The sequence below is a fragment of the Cibotium barometz genome, chromosome 38 (genome assembly GCF_041138505.1).
Source record: "Cibotium barometz isolate CiBa-2024 chromosome 38, ASM4113850v1, whole genome shotgun sequence".
NCBI classification, from domain to species: domain Eukaryota; kingdom Viridiplantae; phylum Streptophyta; class Polypodiopsida; order Cyatheales; family Cibotiaceae; genus Cibotium; species Cibotium barometz.
The window spans coordinates 26,444,555-26,453,685 of record NC_141083.1 but is presented as its reverse complement, the minus strand read 5'-3'; positions in this window follow the sequence as shown (position 1 = coordinate 26,453,685).

Here is a 9,131-nt window from a genome sequence, read left to right as displayed (position 1 = left end):
CTTATTCATTCAACCTCATTTTTATTGCACCCTTGGGTGCCGGGTTTAGGAAATGGACTTATGCATAGAGATATGGGGCACTATTATATGCCATTTAGAATGCTGCTTATGTCAAGTTAGGAATGGTTATCCACGCGTAGGTGGTCATAATGGAGGGGAAGCCCTCAATCTTCTCACTATCATCTCTTGTAAAAGAGGAGTTGCCTTTGGTTTTAATAGTGAGGACCGTGTGGAAAGTCCTCAAAAGCTATCATCCAAAAGGAGCACTATCCACCCTGCTTGTCTAAGCAGTGTTGTAGGAGGTCTTATTAATGTCCTAATATCACATGTTGTATTTTTTTTCTAAGATTTAAGTATGGCTTTTGTTAGATCAATTGTGTTTTGTTGTGTCATGCATGTATGTAGAAGAAATGTCGATCGACCCACCATAAGACCCTCCTATGGGAAATTTGCTATCTGTTATAAATTAACGATATGAGCAGCAAGCTTGGTCTCAGTTTACTCAGACATAGGTATGGTTCCATCAAGTATGGCTTTTGTTAGATTAATTGTGTTTTGTTGTGTCATGCATGTATGTATAAGTATGGCTTTTGTTAGATCAATTGTGTTTTGTTGTGTCATGCATGTATGTAGAAGAAATGTCGATCGACCCATCACAAGACCCTCTTATGGGAAATTTGCTATCTATTATAAATTAACGATATGAGCAGCAAGCTTGGTCTCAGTTTACTCAGACACACGTATGGTTCCATCAAAACTTTTCACATACACAAAGTTAATCTTTCATGCATTCTTTAAGTCTTATATTTTAATCTTATATGCAGGCGGGCTTACAATCGGGCCAGTCAATGCCATGGGGGCAGACTACCCCACTTGGCCAGCAAACGTCGTGAGGGTAATCTACCCCACTTGCTTAATCGCGCTCGGGGCAGACCATGCCTTTGATAGGCGCGGGCCAAGCGGTGCAGGCCCATCATGATATGGTTCTCATAAGCCTACACCACCTTCCTCGACTAGACCCACCCCCACTCCCTCACATGCATCTTCACCACGGTAGTAGATGTGCTAGTAGCGGGGGGGGAGCAGGCTGCTTTTGCTTTGTCAAAAGTAGCACTAGGTGTCTCGATGTGTCTCACCAACAATGGGGCTCTTCATCTATACATTATGAGCCGGTCCCTAGGAGACCCATTCTACCATTTGATCCATCCACCCTACCATACAACGTGGATGTAGATGGTGCCCTCATGATGGATGCACGAGGAAAGAAAGTCATGAACCATATGCATTTACTTGGCAAACCTAGAGTTCGTGAACTCCTTCAAAAAGTGAAAAGCACAAGATGAACTTTCTAAGCAATATGTTATCGATGTGCTGCTTTAAGTTAAAGTTCCCTATACCACATGTGGGTCTTTTCTTCTCTGAGGAGTGGATGAAGAGGTAGATCAAGATTTTTCTCTCTAATAGGAGAGCAAATATCAAGAGAACAGCAAAGAATGACTTGGAGAAGCTTAGTGTTTACAACATGACCGAGGAGTGGAGGCATGCACGTAGCTTTGTGAGAAAGCACCCAAGTGCTTTTCTGGCAAGTGCTTCCCGACTATGGAAGTGGAGCTCTACACTTCGGCTCCGGCGAGAAATCCTCCTTTCTTGCTTGTTTTGTAAGTAATCATTTCTTCTCTTCTTTCATTTTGTTTTGTACTATAATGTTTTCTTTAAATAATTATATATTTTCTTAATTGTTTTTTGTAGGGGGAGGTTGTTGGGTGTGACCCAACAAAGGAGGAGTATGACTATGGGTATAGAGCCCCCCGTTTGTAATTTTTGGGTGTTGATGCGTACACGAGGCATACGCTTGGATGAGTCCATTTTGGGGACTCAAGAAGATGAGGTAAGTGAGCCTAAACCATTATCTTTTATAGGTCTAATTATTTTTTAATGGTCTTACTTACCTTGCGCTTGATGGCATGTATGAAGGATGACGGGGAAGATGAAGAGGAGGATCCTAATTATCAGCGTGAAGCAAGTGAAGAGGACGAGGAAGGTGATGAAGATAATCACTCGGAATGTGATGAGGATAATCACTCGGAATCCGATGAGGATTCCAATTAGATATCTCTTCATTGTAAAAACTTTATGTATATATGGCCAAAGGCCCAACACTTTCTGAAATATAATAACTTTTTGGGCTCAATTGCATTCTCCACGATGTATGTGTTTCTTATATTTGTGTTTGTGTTATAAATCTGAAACTGTGACTCAATTTTAATTAAAAAAAAGAGTTGGGGCGGTAGACTGGGGAGTCATGTGCAGACTCCCCAGTCTGCCCCAGCTCTTTTTTTGCTGTGCAAAGCTTTCGCTCTCTGAGCAGCAAAAATAGCAAAGAAATATCGTTGAGCAGCCAGCGACATTTGGGTGCGAGATAGAAAAATATCATTACTAAGTAGCCAACGACATTTTGATGCTATTTTCGGCTAAGCAGCAAACCCATTGCAGAAAAAATAGTAGTGTTTCTAGCAACAAAAATTGCTCGATATCTACCTACCCTTCTAGTTATAAAACGTTGCTATTTTTGCTACTAAACCTTGATTTTGTTGTAGTGTATGCTAACACATACATTCCCCCTTCACTCACATATTCTCGCGCATACATGTCCTCTCACTCACATATGCTCACACATACATGTCCTCTCAGTCACATATGCTTGCATGTATAGGCTCCCTCACTCACATACGCTCCTAAACACACATGCCCCCCATAACTCACATATGCTCGTATGTACACACCCTCAAATTGCATACGCTCCACTGAAAGGTAAGACTAGAAAAGATTATTTATATGTAAAAGTTTTGCATATAAATAAGGTTCAGGGAATTTCACATAGGAAATACCTAAGGAATGGTAAATAGGCATTAAAGTTAAATTAAAAAGGGAAGTTAATGGTGCACAATGAAAGCCCAAGGGACATAGAGGAGGGTTCCCCCTTCCAGGGGTAATTGAAGAGGCATTGGTGATTTAAAAGGCAACATTTAGCAAATGAAAGGTGAAGGGGCTGAAGTTGGAAGGTCATGCACCACTTAGGCCTATATAACCATGAGTTTAGGGTCTATTTGGGATATTATGGTTGGGTAGAGAATCAAAGTACTAGTCTTACAAGTCCTCAAGTCTATAATGCAAGGATCATTATATTGATATTAGAGCCAAGTTCTTTCTCTTCCATGTTTCCATTGAGCTACTCATTGCTAAATCTAATCTCTACTTCTTAATCTCTTTTCTATTCATTTTCATAATTTAATCCCTATATTTCTCAAATCTTCTCTATACAAAATATCTCTTACCTAATAAATTGGGCATATTTTGGAGTTCTACATGGATCAAGTGGAGTACAAGACAACCTTGAAGGATCTTTGAAGCAAATATCCAGGAGGAATCAACGGAACTGTTCTTCACATCATTAGGGACAATTCATATTTATGCAACCAAGTAATGTCATTGTGTTGTAAAAAACTTTTCTTTGTAAGAAATTTTTCATTTTTATTAGTGTTAGAGTAAATGGCTTCTCAAGGTGGGAAGGATGAAAATGGTGAGAAGGGGGAAAACCCAATGTCCTCTTTCCATGTGAAAGAGGATATTACAAAACCAAATGAAATAGATATGGATTACAACTTTAATAATTATGAGGGTATGGAAATTATGAAAATAAATGAAAAAATCTCTAATATAGAAAATAAAATTGAGAAAATGATGGGTCTTCTTAGCTCCTTGATGGGAGGGGAAGGATTGGGAGTAAAAGAAATATCTAAAAATAACATTGGTGAGGGAAGAGAAAAAACTCTAGAAAAAGGGTTGAATGAAACCATAATTGAAGAGGGTCCCAAAACTAGAGACCAGGGTATGGTATTCAAATATTTAAAGACACCTACTTTTAGAAGGGGATAAATAAAGGTGTGGTCAATATTTTTCTACAAAATGGCAATACTTTCATCTTTTAAGAAATGTGCCTAAAGCTAGCCTATCCTTTTAGAAGGCAAATCTTCTAAGTGGTGGATGAGTTTAGCGGAATCTAGGCAAGTAGACGATTCTTGGGATTAATTCAAGGAATTATTCAAAAAGAAATATCTTCTTGAAAATGAAGATTGAAATTGGATAATTGTTCTATGGAACAAAATGATTTAAATCTCACTCAATATATAGCTTTGGAAAAATTATCTTAAAACTTAAGGGCATTGAAAATCTTAAAAATATAAGAGGTTTCATTAGAGACCTGAAAAGAGAATACAAGAAGGAAGTTCGCTCCAAAAGAGCCAAAAAACTTAGATGAGGCTATAAGATTTGTAAAACATTTTGACGCTAACATGAGTAATGGTAATCATAAAGAAAAAGATAAGAATTATTCATATAAGCCTCATGGAGAAAATTTTGGCTCTCAAAAAAGAACAGTTCTTTTCTTTAAAAAGGAATAACCTTCAAAAAAGCAAAAATCCTTCTAAAAAAGTAAGATTTTGAGAGAGCGATTAAAGAAAAACTTTGTTTCTCTTGTCTTGATCCGGGACAAGATAAAAATTATTGTCCTAAGTCCCAAGGACAATAACTTACTAGGAATGGTAATGATAAACCTAAAGGAAAATTAGTGCACACTATTCAAATGTTGACACTTAAGGATTCTTCTGAATATAAATCGGTTGAGCTTTGTCATTCTGATGAAAATCATTGTTGTATGGTGTCAAAATCTATGTGGGAACCATCATTTGGACCACATGATTTGGTTTGAAAGAGTGCATGGGAATATTAAGGATAAAAAAGTTAGAATTCTCATAGAGGATATGACCACACACAACGTTGTAAATTACAACTTGGTTAAGACCTTAAGTTGCCTCAAGTCCCAAGCTCTCATAAGTATATAGTATCATTAGTCAATGTCTATGATAAAAATGAGTGGGATATTGTGGTAAACCAAGTTGGGATAAAGATTCAAGAGTATGAAGCACTTTGATATTTTCAAGTGATGCATCTCTCGATCGTAGATGTAATTCTTGGAAGAGAATGGTTATTTTCATTGGGAGAAACAGTTTTTGAGAAGCTATTTTCATAATACACTAACATTTGGGAATAAACGAAAATTTATTACATTGCAAGGAGAGCACAATGCACCATCTTCTCCTTTGATATGTAATATTGAGCTCCAAAAAGCTTCGGTAAGGTTATGAAATAGAACAAATGTTTTTGTGTTATGCAGGTACAAATTAAATATATATCATCATAACATATGTACACATTGATTGGTTTGTATAAGGATTTGATGATTTTGTTGTTTATTTCAAAAACATTTGGCTGTTGGTCAAGCTTTTTGGGTTTTAATTTATTTAAAGTTTTTATTTCCACTCAATTTGAACAGTCTATTTTTTTCCCCAGTGTCGCTTGAACGATGTGTATAACGACGCGACGTTTAATTAGCACCGCTCAAGCAATGTTAATAATGATGTTAATAGCGGAGTAACATAAATTGCCGCTAAAATGTCACAAATAAACATCGATAATGATGCCTTCTCTTGTAGTGAACCTCCATTGATGCTGTCGACATAGTGGTGGGTTTGCAAGCTCGAGGCACTTCGGACGTTGTCTCGACATAGTGACAACAAGTCTCATGGCAGTTGCCTCCCATGTTTTGGCCATGCTTGTCACACAAAGTCCAATGTTGAGGGGAATGACAAGGGCCTTTACTATCATGTCTCATGGTACACAAGTGGGGAAATTATGGATGCAAAGGGTAGTCTTGTGTGTATACCCAGTTGAGGCAGTTATGTAATAGTACATATAAAACTTGCTTCATCAAGTTTAATGAAAAGGGACCTTAAGTACATCTGCCAGACTCTACATGAGTGATTCCCCAATCTAGAGAACAACCATTTCCCATGTGATTGTGTCTGTAGCCATTGCATAAGATTTCTCAATAGTAAGAGGTCTCACAAGAATGCAAGAGCACAAGATGCTATCTATCATGGCCCTCCAAGGGGGGTACATGAAAGGGCGTGGTTCCATGCAGTGTAGGAAGCAAATGATGGGATTATATTCCCCCAAAAGAAGTTGTAGCGCATCAAGTGCAACCTCAACAATTGAAAGTACGACATTGGAGGCCAACCAATCGAAAGTACGACATTGGAGGCCAACCAAGAAGGATGCATGGAAATATAGATTCGTAAGTACACTCCAATACAAAATTTATATCTTTTATCTACATTTTGTGGCTAAATTTATCTTCTTGTTATAGGTATTAGGGCATTAGTAAAGTATGTGGAGGCTTAAACACGAATGCCATGCGTGCCCCAGTGTGTAGAGAGCGAAAGAGAGAAAGATAGATGTTCTAGTGAGAGAGAGATTGCATGACCCAATGATCAATAGATTAGGTTGATGTGGTGCTGTTACCTTAGATGTACAATGCTTTTATAGCCTTTTGAGGCTCATCTAGATGACATCATTGCTTATACCAAATAGGTATAATATCTAAATGTTCTAACCACCCTAAGTGGTTTCACACACACACACACACACACACACACACACACGTAATATCTAGCCTTAGAGGCTATTCCCACACATACTTAGCCCTTGAAGAGGTTGTAAACATGGACACACATAGGTACACAAACACCATTATTCACACACATGATGGAAATACACATGAAGCTTTAAAATACCCAGCAAACTCCCCTTTGGAGCCAATGAGAGTGAGCATTCACAAACATGATGATTTGGGCCCACAACTATACATGTGATACAAAAGTCACGATGCACCCAACACCTAAAACTCTCATGTCAGTCTTCATAGGAGCTTGACCATACATTTGATTCCTTAGCCTCTCTAACTAGCCTCCCTTGACTCAGAATAAGGATAAGAGAGAAATAAAGAGCCTTTTATAGGAAAAGGCGGCACAAACATAGACCTAAAACTTACCCTATCATATGAAACTTATGGTATTTGGATAGTGTTTTCTATCTCAAGATTTTTGTTTTCCAGTACATGTTCACCTTGGTAGAGAATATTTAGCATATATAGCTTCTTTTTTACTTCTTACCCCACCTTCTCCCCTCCCCCCTCTCCCCCCCCCCAAAAGAAAGAAACCAGAAAAAAATACAAACAAAAAAATGGCATCCTTTGTATGCATAAAGCTCTTGGCATAGAGATCTATTTCTACCCATTATTCATAGAAGCTATAAAAATGATCTTATACATAGGAGCTATATGAATATACATAGGAGCTATATGAATAGCTCCTATGCATGAGAGCTATGCATAGATCTCTTTGCATAAGAACATAGCCTCATAGGCACATATTACATAAGCTTATGCGTATGTTACATCTCCATGCATAACAAGTAATACATATACTTTAATATGCATGCATAAAGTAATGAAATCGATAGATTTATATTAAAAGAAGACCTTGCTACTATCACTTAGGGTTAAGCTTTTTCTTTTTTTGTTCCTCTATAACCGGGTTGTTACAAGATAAGGGTGTCTAGTTTTGTCTAGTTTTTATGCTAGATTGGGACAATGCTTGGAGAGAAAATTTGGGGAAGCAAGGTACTTCAAACGAGATCAAACAACTAATAGAACATACCCATGCACTTAAATTAACCTAATATAACTTAAACTAATATAACCGGGTTGTTACAAGATAAGGGTGTCTAGTTTTGTCTAGTTTTTATGCTAGATTGGGACAATGCTTGGAGAGAAAATTTGGGGGAGCAAGGTACTTCAAACGAGATCAAACAACTAATAGAACATACCCATGCACTTAAATTAACCTAATATAACTTAAACTAATATAAATTAGTCTAATTAATTAAAAATATGATGAAATAATAAAAAAATATTATTTCCATACTTAGAGTGATCCAAATTTTTTTCCATAGATGCACCATTATCAGTACACTAGTCCCTATAGGTTTTAGATGATTTACATAAAAAATATCATTTTACTAATTAGATTATTAATATTTGTTAATCGCCGCAGACATCATACTGAAGCTGAAACTTGGGGGTGGCTTAAACAAGAGGGAGTGGTGACCGGTGACGACATCGTAAAGCAATGCAACTATGCGCTGAGGAGTTGATTCCACATGTACTTAGTTTCTTTGAAGATTTATATGAGTGTTTTTTAGCACTAAAAAAGACCCAAAAATCACTTTGTAGGTTGTGATTTGTGGCACTAAGTGACATAATCTTTGTGACACTTGGTGGCACAAAATTTGTGATGTTTAGCATCACATTTGTGACATTGAACATCATAAAAACATTATTTCCTTCAAAAACATTCCCAAAATGACTTTGTGTCTGACATTTACAACGATGTAAGTTTTGTGACATTAAAACATCACTAATAACATCGTTTTCTCCTAACGTTTTAATATCTCTCGCCACTTAGAAACCAAATACAATGTAAACTTTTTTTTTAAGGGATGTGACATTAAGCATAGAGTTTTCTTGTAATGTTTGTTATGAAATATGTGTTATGTTTTCTATGCATTTAATTTTACATGCTACATGTTCGTAATTGTAAGAATTGACAGTTGGTTGCATCCCAAGAGATCGTGAGAATAGTTAATCGTCGCAGACATCATACTGAAGCTGAAACTTGGGGGTGGCTTAAACAAGAGGGAGTGGTGACCGATGACGACATCGTAAAGCAATGCAACTATGCGCTGAGGAGTTGATTCCACATGTACTTAGTTTCTTTGAAGATTTATATGAGTGTTTTTTAGCACTAAATGTGTATACTTTTTCATTAGTAGAAGAAGAATGAAAGTGTGATGGTGAAGGTGGTGGTGGTGGGGAGGATACATATGATGATGAGGAGGAGGATGACTACATTTTTTTCTCACGATCTCTTGGGATGCAACCAACTGTCAATTCTTACAATTACGAACATGTAGCATGTAAAATTAAATGCATAGAAAACATAACACATATTTCATAACAAACATTACAAGAAAACTCTATGCTTAATGTCACATCCCTTAAAAAAAAAGTTTACATTGTATTTGGTTTCTAAGTGGCGAGAGATATTAAAACGTTAGGAGAAAACGATGTTATTAGTGATGTTTTAATGTCACAAAACTTACATCGTTGTAAA